Source organism: Anas acuta, chromosome 2, assembly GCF_963932015.1.
Source record: "Anas acuta chromosome 2, bAnaAcu1.1, whole genome shotgun sequence".
NCBI classification, from domain to species: Eukaryota; Metazoa; Chordata; class Aves; order Anseriformes; family Anatidae; genus Anas; species Anas acuta.
In genome coordinates this window covers 133,713,160-133,728,537 of record NC_088980.1, presented here as the reverse complement: position 1 = coordinate 133,728,537, position 15,378 = coordinate 133,713,160, and the positions used below count along the sequence as shown (strand labels likewise).

General features: G+C 41.2%; 1 non-coding gene across 1 annotated transcript; it reads right to left on the bottom strand.

The window, feature by feature from the left end:
• Positions 1–11,296: 11,296 nt before the first annotated feature.
• On the bottom strand, positions 11,297–11,378 carry TRNAS-AGA (transfer RNA serine (anticodon AGA)). Its single transcript has one exon. It is a non-coding gene; the product is annotated as a tRNA-Ser (tRNA).
• Between the last annotated feature and the right edge of the window lie 4,000 nt (positions 11,379–15,378).

Below are 15,378 nucleotides of genomic sequence, written 5' to 3'. Positions count from 1 at the left end.
ACACTGGCACTGAACAACACAATGCTCTGTCTCACACAATACTGTCATTCATGTGCGTACATACTGCCACAGGCAAAAGTCCCACACAATGCATTTTTATACAAATGCTAGCATATTTCATTACAAGTTGTTTTTTTAATTCCCTTATGTAGGGAATTCTCTTGATAGAGACATGCTGTCTCCCCAGAGTTTCCTAAAAGGAAAAGTCACTATGTAAAATCTAGCAAAAATTATGGAGTAAAACATTATTTTCAGTTTACAAATTTCAGTTGTAAATAGCATTAGCAAAGAATATAGTTATAGCAATAACAAAGGAGATGGAAAGAATTTTTTTCTTCCCTTAAGAGAATTCAGGACACACTGCATTGTACTTTCTGTTCTCACAGCTATCATGTAAGCAATTAGAAATACAATGGAAAGTAATCAGAATTGCTGGTATTAAATTTATGATACATAGCATGTTAGGACATTGAAATTTGTTAGTGTAAATAAGACCTGGAGCAAAGCTGTGCAACTGAAGCACAGAGCGGAATGACCTGACAGAATGTAACTCAAGAAGCAAATTCAACCTGTACTTCACAGGCTTTTACTAATTGAAGTGTGCTTGATATCATCCTGCATCAAAGGAATTTCTAAAGGCAAGTTTCCAAAGACTGAAGATTTGGAGGAGGCTAAGGAACAACAGATGAGATGATTCACTTCAGATATCTTGCGTGTAGTTGTGTCATACAAACAACAGCTGAACACAGATGACACACAAGAGCTGACTCCTGGACTGCAGACTTTCTGTTAAACTGCCCTGTACACACCTTTTGAGGGCAGTGGTAGTACTTGCTCCTTGCTCCAGCAGTTGGATCCTTCCCTTTGATCAGCTTCACCTATGGATGAGGAAGGACTCCAGAATGTCAGAAAATGATGTAGCTCTCACTGTTGTACTCTCCCACCCTGGACTGACCCTTCACTTAGCATAGGTAAGAAACTAGAAATAAGGAAGCATCGCCTGTTTCTTTCCTGTACAAATAAACTGGTATTTTCCTGTGGGAAAGGAAAAAAAAAATATATATATATATATATATAAAATAAATTAAAATAAATAAAATAAAATATAAAATAAAATAAAATAAAATAAAATAAAATAAAATAAAATAAAATAAAATAAAATAAAATAAAATAAAATAAAATAAAATAAAATAAATAAAACTAAACAAAATGAATCCTCTATGGAGGCATCTAGTGAGGACCCAGCTGTTTGTTCTTCTTTGAGATAGCAGAGACAATGAAATGATAAAATCTGCACACAAGACAGAGTGTGCATCATGAATGAATAAAACATTTTTTTAATTCCTCTGTGGGGGCTTTTCTGTGAAATCCAGGTGTCCTTTCCATTGAAACTCTCAGAAGGGGAAAAAATTATCCTATTCATTATCCCAGGCACACCATTTGCATAGAACACTCTTCGCACACCGGCTCCTGTCAAAATATCAGTCAGTCTCCAACTTCGGCTCTCTGGCCACCGTGCACAACTTGTGACACCTTGACACATGTCCCCTGCGCCCCCTGCACTCCAGCATGCCGAGCATCCTGTAGCCATGCTCCCCCTTCCCTTCTGCAGATGGCTGAGATTTGTCTTCCTTCCTCTGCCTGACAGGGCAGCCATCTCATCCTGCTTAAAACCCAAAAGTCTGTATGAAAACTTCACTCTCTGAATGATTTATAGGTGATTTTTTTTTTTTTTTTTTTTGTCAGATGTATTTTATTTTATATATTTATTTATTATTATTATTATTTTTTGTGACATTTTTCCCAGTGGTTCACAGGTAGTGGCTTTCTGGGGAGCCAGTTTGTTTGGTTAAAGCACAGGGCTTCACGCAGATTTCAGTTTCATTATGAAGCACGGAGTAGGCGGTGTTTAAACAAGCCTGCTCCTGTAACTTCATTCCGTTTAAATGCACTCCTCTGCTTTAATATCCTCTTAAATCATTTATGTGTACACCACTATTGAACATACCATGCTTTACATTCCACGTGTAACAGACTACACAAGACAATTACAACAATGCCAGCTAATTAAAGCTACAGGGGAAAACTCTGACCCTGCTCAAGTCAAAGGGAGCTTTGCCTCTTACTTCAATAGACTTAGCGCTTCACCCCCAGGCCCTTTCTGTCCCCCTAAGTTTCCCGGGCTGTCTGTGCGAAGAGTCCTGGAGAATATCAGGTCTCAGAGAGCCAATTAGCCAGAGACAGCAGGACAACAAAGCTCCGATGCCTGGTGCCTTCAGAAAGCAGACCCAGGCTGGGCCAGGGCCATGGCTCCAGGCAGCAGCCTCCATGGGCCTAGGGGAAAGGCGGAGAAGCCTCCCTGCGTGGGCAAGGACACAGCCACGTGAGAGTAATTGAAGGCGAGGGGAAAGGGCCTGAAGCTGTGCTGTGAGGCAAGGATCAGCACTTGAAAGTCAAATGTTTCTCTAATTGCTGTTTAAAAGGCCTGCTCTTGACCAGCCCTGGTCAAGCCCAGCCTTCCCTGCTGGGTGGGCTCCCTCCAGTTGTGGTGAAGGGCAGCACGTGGTGGTGCAGCCGCTGGCAAGGTCCAGATGTCCCGTGCATGCAGAGCATGCATGACCTTTTGCTTTTATTTCCTACTTTCCCAGGGGTCAATCAGCACGGGATGGAGGGTAGGTGGCTTCCTGGAGGAGTTACTCCCTATTAGTAGTCGCTCTGGATCCCAGAGGGTCCCTCGGCTTCTCCCATGATATTTGAACAGATGTGCACTTCCCACGTAGCAGGAAACGGGGTCCCAGGCAGGGCTGGAGCTGCGGGCTGACTCATCTCCATCTCTGCCTGCCAGGAAAGAGATGCAACGTGAGCTCTCTAATCATCAACACCACCGTCCCACAGTCTGTGAAGTTTTAAAACGTGACTTGAAGAGATAGGTGCTCATACATGTATGTTCAAAACGTCCAAGGTGGCTGCTTCTCAGAGGACTGTGGCATTGTCTGAGCAACTCAGAGGCGATACTTGTCCCAAGTGTAAAATTAGTTTTTAAAGAATGCAAGCCCATTCGTGATCTGAAATATTGAATGAAGACCAGGATTTTCCTTGACACATTCTGTTTCAATGGAAAACAGATCTTGGCATGATCTTGCCTTAATATGGGATATTGCATTACAGATCATGGAGACGCTGACAAAATGGAAGGATCATAAAATAATTGCAAGCTGTTGAAAGGTGCTTTCTGGGTGAACGTATTCATGCTAACAGAATAGTGCACTGGGACTACTGTGCTTGGACCAGGGCAACAGTTAGCGTGAAAATGAACTTAGAGAAGAAAAATGACCCTTGAGTTTGGTATTGGATCAAGGCTCTTTGGAGGTTTTTGAAATTCTTAAGTTTTATGAAAACCTGAATCAGACATTGTTCACCTTCTAAACCACAATGTCATTGCCTGAAGGCTCCTTGGTGCCTGAATTTCCTTGCCATTTTCATATTCACTTCTCGCTGTGGGAATTGAACGTGCACAAACAGTGTTCATTTGGGGGTTCTTGCATTACAAAAGGTCAGGTCCAATTTTATAATTCTATGTATTCATCTTTACAAAGAAGAGTTTTGTTCAGTCTGGACACAGCAAGATAATGAAAGCTCTTTAAACTGGTTAAAGGCAGACACTGCTTCATTTATCCAGTCAATTTTGTTGTTTTTCGAAGAATAGTAAAGCACTGCCTTTGAAAAATCTTTGCTGAATTGCCTTGAGGAAACTTAGAGAAATCAAAATCAATGTACTTGTGAATACTTAAAAGAGCTGCCCATGCCATGATGGCACGTACTGTATTTTGTCTTCCTACTGCAATTGTCGAAGCAGGTGGCATAGAAAAGGAGCTCCACTGTATTGAACATCATTTGGGGTTTTTATTGAAATGCTTTAGCACCACAGGGATATGTTAGTCAGAAAGAAGTTCGGATTCAGAAAAATAAAGTTATCAAAATTCATGACCATGAGCTTATCTATCCCTGACAGTGTTATTGATGAAATGCCAGAGCATGTATGGAACACTGGATAAACCAGAAAGAAATAACTGTATACTAAGCCGTATCTTGTGTGGAACTGTGTAATGATCACCTTATGAGTATGGAGCAAATCACGAGATTACTTAAGCATACTTTGATTTAGTTTCCTTTCTAGTAATTCAGTAATTAGTAAAAAAAAGAATCACTTTTATTTTATTTTATTTTATTTTATTTTATTTTATTTTATTTTATTTTATTTTGTTTTTAATGGTGATCTATTTTGGAACACAGTAACCATCTATGAAGAATAAGAAATAGTTTTAATTCTAGACAAGCACAACTGGGACACCATCAGGAGACTATAATAGATGGTCAGAAGTTTCTTCCAGGTATTCCATCCATCACCTTCATTACTGGTTTACACAGGGAATAAGGTTTTATAAAAGGGATTTTAGGTGCAGGCTGATGAAGAGACTTTTAGCCCATAGGTGAGAATATGTCACTGTTTTTCCTTTCAAAGTCATTGCTTAGCTCCTGATATTCTTGGGCATCTGAGGTGTAAAGCTCAATGAACTTGTAGTCATCATCATTAGCAATGGGTTCAGCTGAGTGTAATTGCAGGCAGAAGCCATTAGACCAGAGTCAGTGACCTTCCACAAAGTATCAGGGCCATGCAATATACTTCATGGAACTGTCTTTTATAGTAACAAAAAATGATGCACTATATTGCATGATTTCCTGCAAATCATAATTTCTTCCAAGGAAGTGCTCTACTTCATGGGTAGAACAAGGCATCAAGAGACACTACTTTCCACATGTCCAGGGGCCTGCTGGGAATGGGCTTGCTCAGTTTCTTCAGAATTGCTGGACAACTGCAATCAACAAGACCACAACATTCATTGTAAATGTAGGCCATATTTTAGAGCAGCTCCGGTGGAGTGAAGTTTGGAGGTGTTCACAGATTCAGCATGATATCCCGTTCTCAAAAATAGAGATATGGATTTGGTGGGTGGACCACTCAGTGGATAAGGAACTGGATTGAAGGTCACACACAGAGAGTGGTGGTTAATGGCTCTATGTCCAGGTGGAGGCTAGTGACAAGCAGTGTCACCCAGAGGTCTCTCCTGGGACCGATACTGTCTAATATCTTTATCAATGACATAGACAATTGGGATTGAGTGCACCCTCAGCAGATTTATAGATGACACCAGGCTCAGTGGTGCAGTTGATAAAGCAGAAGTAAGAGATGCCATTCAAAGGGACTTGGAAAAGCTTGAGAATTGGGCCCATGTGAGCCTAATGAGGTTCAACAAGTCAGAGTGCAGGGTGCTGCACCTGGGCCAGGGCAATCCCAGACATAAATACAGACTGGGAGAAGAATTCATTGAGAGCAGCCCTGTGGAGAAGTACTTGGGGGTTCTGGTGGATGAAAAGCTTGACATGAGTCAGCCCAGAAGGCCAACTGCATCCTAGGCTGCATCAACAAAAAAGTGGCCAGCAGGTTGAGGGAGGTGACTGTCCCCCTCTGCTCTACACCTGTGAAGCCCCACCTAGAGTGCTGTGTCCAGGTCTGGAGCCCCCACAACAAGAAGGATGTGGAGCTGTTAGAGTGAGTCCAGAGGAGGGCTACAAGGATGCTCAGAGGGCTGGAGCACCTCTCCTATGAAGAAAGGCTGATAGAGTCGGGGTTGTTCAGTCTGGAGAAAAGAAGGCTCTGGGGTGACCTTATTGTAGCTTTTCAATATTTAAAGGGGGCTTATAAAAAATATGGAGAGTGACTCTTTTTTCAGTCAAATAATGACAGAACAAGGAGAAATGGTTTTAAATTAAAAGAGGGGAGATTTAGATTATAGGTTAGGAAGAAATTCTTCACTCAGAGGGTGGTGAGGCACTGGCACAGGTTGCCCAAGGAGGTTATGGATGCCCCATCCCTGGAGATGGTCAAGACCGGGTTGGATGAGACCCTGGTCAACCTGATCTAGTAGGTGGTGTCCCTGCCTATGGCAGTGGGGTTGGAACTGGGTGATGATCCTTTCCAACACAAATCATTCTTTGATTCCATGGCCTTTCGGAAGAAGACCTTTCATTGAAATGCTTATGCTGGCAGAGTGGCCTTCCTAAAGCCTCTCTTTCTGGGATATGCCTCAGGGTTTTATTCACTTAATTTTGGCCAGGGGACTGAAAAATGGAGTTGCTCTCCATGCTGTGAGCAGCATCCTTTCCATTGTCAGTAGTGTGGCTGGCAGTTCCAACCTGAAGTTGTTCTGTGATTATCTATCACATAGCAAACAACTGGAAGTGGGTACAAGGAGGTGTCACAGCTTAACCAGAAACAGGACAGCTGCAGACCATGCTAAAAAGGTACCCATTAAGTGTTGGCTATGCATCTGTGATTCCCCAAGGTAAGAGGGTTCACTGTTCATATCCTGTGATTGCTGTGTCACCACTTTCCATATGTAATGCCGCTACTATCAGTTGTGTTCTACCCTTCTAAAAGTCACCTTCAAAATAGGAGTTAATATACCCTACTCCTTTTATTAAGCCAAAAAGGAATTTACTTGTTATATAAAATGCCATATTTCTCTCTTCCGTAAATGTTGTGAAGTATTGATCTTTTAAGTTTAAACATGTTCATACTTCCTCCTTTGTTCCAAAGTGAGTAGGGAAATCACTGTTGTTTCAAGGCTGTAAAGCCTTAAAATATGTGACTCTATTTTGTCCCTGTAAGACTATGTTTATACCAACATGTGTTTTCCCAGCAAGGAATGAGAGCAGCATCTCATATTGCATAACCTGTGGTTGTTTTTTCTATTTAATGGCTGAAATATAACAGATAGAGACATGTCATTGGAAATGTAAAATAGTCTTTCCTTATTCGTGTGTTTTACACTTTTCTGATGAACATCACCCAAACCCTAGTCTCCTTGACTGCTGAAAGGGCTGATATGTACCATTGGCTAAGGATGGTTGTGATGCCCAGACACCCAGCTCCCAACGACTTGTCCTTCCCACTCTTTCTAGGTATTATAATGAAGTGCTCTGGAGTAATCTAAATTATGTAAATACTCTCTCCTATCAACTATGCTTCTCATATATTCCCTTAGAGAAAGATTAAAACAGTGTAGGAAGTGTGCTTGATATTCGCTTTAAAATGCTATACACTTAAAATCTACTTTTTCATGGCTTTTCTACTGGAATGAATTAGGCAAAGCAGAATTAACCTTGTCAGTCACCAAGTCAGCTTCCATGACACAGAGTGCTGTAACTAAGAATACAGAAATAACAAGAGATCCCCAATGCAGTCACCCTCCACTGATTCCTGCATAGAGTATGTAAAGTGCTTTGGGGTACTCTGAGAAGATAGACCCAATATAAATGTAAAGTAACAGTTAGCAAAGAAAAGCCTTTTTGCCTACAAGTCAAGGGCAAGGGAAAGTGTTCTCAGGCAAACAAAAGGCTTTATGCCTCAAAGCATGGATGCTGTACATAAGAGGCACTGAGCTGCTAACTGCAGCCCAAGCAGGAGTTTAGGGGAAGGAAGCAGTGTGCTTTAGGATGAGGGAGAGGAAAAGCAGGTGGCTGTGAGAAAGGAGTGAATTGGAAGGGAGAGAGCACACACAGAGAGGTGCAATGTGTGAGTTCATGTGGTGGAAAAACAGCATGAACCCTAGTGAAGGGTTGCCAGATCTTCTTGTTCTGGCTAGTTTAGTCTGGTAAGGGCAGACATTAAATGGGAGCAAGGCAACCATGTGCTTCTGCAAATCTCATTGTGACCTTTCAGTTGATGTACAGCCCTAGGAAAGTCCTCTGGGCTAGAAAAGGAATCACAGAATGGTTTGGGTTGGAAGGAACCTTAAAGCCCACCCGGTTCCAGACCCTGCCATGGGCAGGGACACTTCCCACCAGACCAGGTTGCCCAAAGCCCCATCCAGCCTGACCTTGAGCACCTCCAGAGATGATGAACTTCTTCCTAACATTTAATTGAAATCTACTTTTTTTTTTTTTTTTTTTCTTTTTGGTTTAAAGCCATTCTTCCTTGTCCTATCCCTGTACCACCTGACAAAGAGTCCCTCCCCAGCTTTCCTGCAGCCCTCTTTAGGCACTGGAAGGCTTCTGTAAGGTCAGCCTGGAGCCTTCTCTTCTCCAGGCTGAACAACCCCGGCTCCTTCAGCCTGTCTTCCTAGGATAGGTGCTACAGCCCTCTGAGCATCCCTGTGGCCCTCCTCTGGACTTATTTTATCAGGCCCATGTCATTTTTGTGTTGGGGGCCTCAGTGCTGAACGCAGAATCATTCTAACATTACATGTACCTTATCCCACTCTCTCTTGCCATTCTTAAAGTCATGACAATTTTCCTCCTCAAAAGCCCCAGCATCCTTCCAATGGACTGTTCCCATGCAGAGGGCAGGGAAAAACACTTGAGCAGCTTCTGCCAATGCTCTTGGAGCAGGGGCAGGAGGGAGAGAGGAGTGACTTCTCAGACTGAGGAAATCAGAAAAAAAAAAAGAGGAGTAAGAAGGGGAAGCATCAAGTATGAACTGCTGAACAAAACTGTTAGACATGGGTATGGCACAGAGCACAAGGGACGCTGTGTTAGAGACACCTGAGCAACCTGGTCCAAGCTGCTGTTGGAACTGTCTGCACAGATAGCAGCTGAGATCCCAAATCAGAAATGTCATGCAATCGTTGGCTTGGGCACACAGACATGATGTCAGGCTCATCATCATATCTGGCACTTGTTCAGGAGCTTCTGCAACACACCCTTCTGCACAGTGTGGACAGGACCATGGCCCACTGGTTACCAGTAGCTCTACCAGTGCACTTCAGGGATACATTGTCTTTAGAAAGACAACTCTGTTCCTCACCAGTCAGGCTGTTCCCAAAACAAATTGCTAAAAATTATTCCTGCAGCATACCTAAGAGAGAACAGAAAGATTCTCTGAAACAACAACTGAGGTTTCTGCAATTTTTAATAGCAACGATCTCCAAAATTGTAGAGTGTTTAATATTATCAAACCTTCTTTTCCATCCATCCCAGACAGTGTTTCCTGTTGATTGTCTTCCTGCTTTGTAACTCTAAAAATATTTTGCCCCTTAAGTTCTGCAAAATTCATTGACTCTCATCACCTAGTATAGAAGTCTGTTGTGACAAGATGCCCCCCAAATTGGAGATCAAGTGGGATGCTATATCCATTAAGTTATCATTAGTAACTAACAATTTCAGTTTTGGGGTGGTATTTCCTTGCCACATCTGGTTAATGGAAGAAGGAAGTCCAGAGCACAGTGAATGGGAGCTATGGGGGCAATATCATTTTTTTAGGAGCTTTACTTTGCGAGCACTTTGGCTCAACTCAAACGAACACCTAATTGTTAGTGCACATAGCTGACTGGCATAAACAAGTTTCTTCAGTCAGACAGAGAGTTCAACAAGGCTCCAGGTATAATTGCTTCCAAAGAAAGATGACCATAAGACCTGTCCTGTAAAATTTACAAATGAAGTAGATAACACCTTCTGTATCAGAAACAAGTTTCTCCCCACTAAGACTGGAGCACATGATGAATCCTAATGTTTCTGGCAAGCTCATCTTAATTCCGTCTTTATAATAATGACTAGAGCAATGAAAAACTCCTTTGTGTGGCAGGAAAGGAGACAAACTTAAGCAAAGTAAAAGCTTTGAGAAGAACATTTCATTTCAAAAGGGCTTGCCTTCCTGAGCTTTAACAGAATAGCCTCATTTTCATGATATAATGTTGCCAAATAAGAAGAAAAACGTATCTCAAAATACTCTTTGTTCTGTGAATGCCTGTTTGTACAACAGCAGCAGCATTGTTATTCTGTGTCATCCCTTGTTGACAAGCCTGTTTGAGTTCCAATAATGGAAAACTATCATGTTGATTTGCTTCAGATTAACCTCATCTTCTTGTCATACTACAGGTATTTTCTATTACAAGTAACAAATATATGGTGATAGGTAAATGATTTTGATAAAGTCTGACAAACATTTTAAAACAGCTGCATAGCTGCTTATTTTACTTTGGAAAAAAACAATAGCATCAGAAAGATTACATCTGTCAGATGTCTTTGGTAATTTTATCATTAGGTGTTGTCATGACTTTCTACATCTGCCTATAAGAAACAAATGCTTATTTCTGTGTTAAAAGTATTATTTTGAATAACTTAGAATTCTCTCTAAACCAACCCACAAAAAGAGCTGAAAATAGTTAAATTACCAGCAAAACTAATGTTAAGGACTGTAAATTATTGCTCCAACCAGTTCTGATCCATTAGATTCAGACTATAATGGATTTGTATCCCAGGCACAGAGCTGCTGATTGCTCCATTTATATTTTTCCCTTTAAATGTAGGATTTGGGAAAAGTGAATTATCCTGATCTTATAATGGCAATATTAGTGTCATGATGCAGAAAGTATCAAAGCGTAGAGGGATATACAGTTACTCTGTACAGAGAATGGTGTTTATTTTATTGTTAGCAATTACCAGATGTGAATCAAAGTCAGCATGATTTCTGGGCATAACAAAACTTACCACTTCAGTCTCTTCCAACACACCAGTAACTTTTGCAATTGAAACTTTAGAATTCTATTTCAGAATGTAAGATACAGAGCTTACTTAAAATATATAGATGTTAAAGCCAGTATTTAATTACACATAGGCACTGTGGTCTGCACAGTAACTGCCTGTTTATCATAGAATCACAAAATGGCTCGGGTTGGAAGGGACCTCAAAGATCACCCACTTCCAACCCCCTGCCATCGGTACCTCCAGGTTGCCCAAAGCCCCATCCAGCCTGGCGTCAAGCACCTCCAGGGATGGGGCATCCACAGCTTCTCTGGGCAACCTATTCCAGTGCCTCACCACCCTCTGAATGAAGAATTTCTTCCTAATCTCTAATCTAAATCTCCCTTCTTTTAGTTTAAAACCATTCCCCCTTGTCCTGTTATTATCTGATTGAGCAGAATCACTTTCCATTTTTTTTATAAGTTCCCTTTAAGTACTGAAAGGCTTGGCAACTACATTAGCCAATTCCTTCAGGACCCTGGGATTCATGTCATTAGGTCTCATAGACTTGTACCTGTTTAGATTCATCAGGCGGTTTAACACCTGCCCACCTGGGTGGGACTTTGCTCCCCCAGCCTCCATCTATGGGTTCAGGGAAATTAAAAACTTGGGAAACCTGACTGTCAGTGAAGCCTGAGGCAAAGAAGTCATTGCATACCTCAGCCTTCTGCATGTCTGTCTGTCTGTCATTACCAGTTCAAAAGTCATACAGAGCCGTAGTCGGCAGGATTCGAACCTGCGCGGGGACACCCCAATGGATTTCTAGTCCATCGCCTTAACCACTCGGCCACGACTACGCACTGTTTGGCCATAACTACACAAATAGAATACAGAAACACCCGTGGCAAATATACAAAAATACTTGTGTTAAATGCTGCCAACACAGGGCTGCAACTTCAAGTTATTTTCTGCTTTTTTTTTTTTTTGTCTAAAAAAAATATATTTTAAATTCGTTTTCTTTATCAAAGGATGCAGAATACTTGAGTGGTAACAACCTCTTGTGCTTTCAGCCCTTTGAACTGCAGTATGTTGCAAAATATTGCACTGTTTGTCTTTACTGGAGTCAGATCACTGAGGAGAACCAAAACAGGGCTATGTGGGAGAGGAGAGGAGAGCAGAGGTCACTTGAACCTCAGCAGAAGGGAAGTATACTTGGTCTCTATCTTCTCCATAAATATATTCATCTAGAAGTCCCAAATGACCATGACTGTTCAGTTCATTTTTTTAAAACTTTTGTCAGAGACCCATTACAGTCCTCAGTAGCTAAGAATCAGACTCCTCCTATTGTTACTGCTGTGTCTGCAAGCTTAGGGCACTGGACCAAGCTCACACCTTCACCTCATGAGTGTTCTGTCATACATCCACACTCCCATTCTGCCTCGCAGTGTGTTTGTCTCACCTGTGGGAAGCACTTGGAACCAAAGGAGGGTTTCCATTGTCACTTCCCAGGAATATTTAGTGCATTTTTAGTGGCATTATCTGACATTCCAGGCATAAACGTAAGGTCAGATCTGTTCCTAGGGCCCTGTTGGCATCTATAACTACCCAAGTTGTACTCTAACCACATGTGACACCCACTGAGTGAATTCATTGTAGCAATCACTTTGAACATATCTCAAGCATTTCATCATGATATTTTGCTGCTTGCAATGCCAGAGAGAGAACAACAGTATGAAATAAAATCCACAGAACTTCTCCTCTTATGAAATAGACATGGAAGAGCAGAAAACAGACTGAATTTCTCCAGGGTAATTTTATGTAAAAGAAAGACCAGCAACATCCTTTAAGGCCTGAAATGTCAAGCTTGTAAAAATAGTATTCTTGGGAGTTGTATTTGATCATTTGTTAAATACTGTGATATAAAATGTAGAAATCCATGTGTAATGCTTCAAATCCCTAATCTGGTTTAAAAGGTCAGTTGAAGCCTAAAAGGACTTGACATTTTCCCTTTAAAAATCTGACTTTTTGACTCAGAGCTAACAACATTTGAGCCTGAATGACCTGAAGGATAAATACAAAAGCTGATTTCAATTGAACTATTTAGAAAGCAGGGGATCTTCTAATTTGTAAGATAGCATTCAGGGAGGTTTTTCCATTAAGAACTCAATCGACTGAAAAATGATTTCCTTGGGTATTCCACAATCTTTCAATGCTTGTGTAAATTTTACACAGGAGGGGGCAGTGAGTGAGGCTGAAGATGTATAACAATGCCAGAAGAGCAGAAAGCCCTTTTTGAAACAGAGGTAACTGGTATTTGCCTTAATATGTAACCTTTTTACCTCCTTCACTGTCTTGGAAGACCATGTCTGCTTCAAAATCTTGTGTTCAATGCAATTGAGGCTTGCTGGCCAGGACTAATATCTTTCCAGTCATGGTGGTAGCCCCTTCCAGCAGCACCCTTTTCCATACCTCAGACATCACTTGGCTTGGAGTGTGCACAGCCTGGATATTTGGTGGCTGCTCTCCTGAAGGTGTGTACTAACCATTGGCCAAGCTACATGAGTGTGCTGTATGGGTAGGCTTCTTTGCAGAGCCTCAGGAAGTCTGCCCACACAGCTGTTGAACCTCCTCCTGGGTTGCTTCTCACCATCCCATCCAAAGCAATGATGGTGAAACTGGGGACACCTCATGGCGGGTGAGCCTTGCCCCTCAGGCCTCTCATGGTCATTGGAGTTGGCTCTACTACGCATATGTATGGAAGAGGCCCAGGAGCTTGTGCCCAAGGTGTCCCTGGGGCAGGGGTGGGAGATAGACTCATCATTCCTCCAGCCCTTACTCCTCCTGTATGGGGATCCACCACCAGCTCCAGCCATTGGGTAAGCAATGGGGCTGGGAACCACCACCAGGAGGCCTGGAGCCTCCATTATGACATCGCAACATCTCACAAAACCCTACAGAAGCTCCCCTTCAGTTGGGTGTCAGTGCTGGCCCCTGCTCCCCTACCAATCACCACATGGGCCCTGTGATGCAGTGAGCAAGACTTACCCACACTCACAGACCGAATGTTTGCATCCCCACTGGCTGGAACAGAAATGCCGTCATTTTAACAGAGCATTGCCCTGCTATCGATGTCTCCCGGCTTCCCCCGGTGTTTACTTTTGATAAATGCCTCAGCTTCGGCTCACATCCACCCAGCAGCTGGGGACTATTATACCGTGACAACCTTCTATTCCATTGTCACAGTGTCAGATGCCTGAAAAGGATAATAGGTAGATATTTCTGCTCTTTGGATGTTAAGAAATAAATGGCATTCCCATTCCTTATTTAGTTACTTCTTAATTTTAATGAATAGCTGTAGTGATAATTACCAGATTCCTATATTGATAAAAACTGGCACATTCTGCATGTTAATAATAGCACAAATTTGATATTTATGAACTGCTGTTCTTTTGCAAATATAGACATTTGGTAATCATCATTATGATGATAAAATTCATTAAAATTTGAGAAACAACCTATTATCCCTTCTGCCCATTATCTTTTAATTAAGTAACACAGAGAGATTTTAGAAGACTTTCCTAGTCATAATGCAGAGTATTGTTTCTGTAATGGAGTCTCTATATATCAAAATACTTCCATTTCAGTTTTGATAGACAATATAAAAGACTGATGGAAGATTGACAGTAGATTAATTCCAAAATACACTTCAGCCTTCAAAAAAAAAAAAAAAAAAAAAGCCAAACTTGATTCAGCAAGCACTTGCATCTTGTTTAGATGTAGACTGGAGTTTGGATATAGAGTGGAAGCTGTATTAAGTTAGAGACTATATTAGGATTTGCTAGTCTGCAACAGGAGAAAACTTTCATGGCAAGTTATTCTTCAGAAATTTCTAGCAGTATGAATGCTGGAAAACTTGTGAGGTCTGTTCCTCACATGAAAAGTTCAGTTGTATCTAAAATGATAAGTTAGACCCTCTTTGAATTTCTATTTGGCTAAGAATCAAAAATGCATGGGGAGGGGTTAGATTCAGGCATATTCAAACAGTTCAGCCATTTGAAGAGGTTCAGTCAGAGTTTTCAGTACTTGTTTAATCCTGGTTTGCATTATAATTTTAAATTTTGAGTGCAATAAAGACATAAGCAGTATTAAAGTTAGTTTTACTTTAGATCTCTTAGATATTCATCTTCAGATAGAAGTTTCCTTAAGTAATATGAGTGTTTTGCTGTTATGACCATAATCTTTAGGACTCTATCCACTTTAAGCGCATATTATTTGATTATATACTAAATTTAAATCTGATCTTGTCTACTTACACCTGATGTAGTTTCATTTTCATTGCATTTATTTACCTGATTTAACCAAACTTTTATGTTAATTTCCATTGGTGCTACCTTTGTACTCAGTTCAACTCTCAAAATTACTGCTGAGAATTTCTTTTATCTTTATGTATTTTCTTCCTTATTCCTGATCACTTTGACACTGGAGAATACTCATGTGGTAACATGTACAGCACCAGAAAATGTTTCAGGGATAGATGCAGTCCATTCGTATCCTTTCTTTGCCTTTCAGTCTTAACTAGGGCCTGATATACTAACAAATCTGTGCAGATTCTCATGCACACTGTGATATATCATCACTGTGTTCAACCAAGAGTGAAAGAAGCAATTTTGTGAGGTCGCAGGATGGTCAATGCTCTTCTATTTGAGTTTTTCTTGGGTTCATCCAGACAATTTTCATTTCAAAAGGTTGTTCCCCTTCTTTACATACTTAATTCCTTCCTCTACAAATCTGACATAACTCATTTGAGAAAAGCTTCCCAAGAGTTGTCTTCTTACAGACACAGTCCAGTGTCAGACA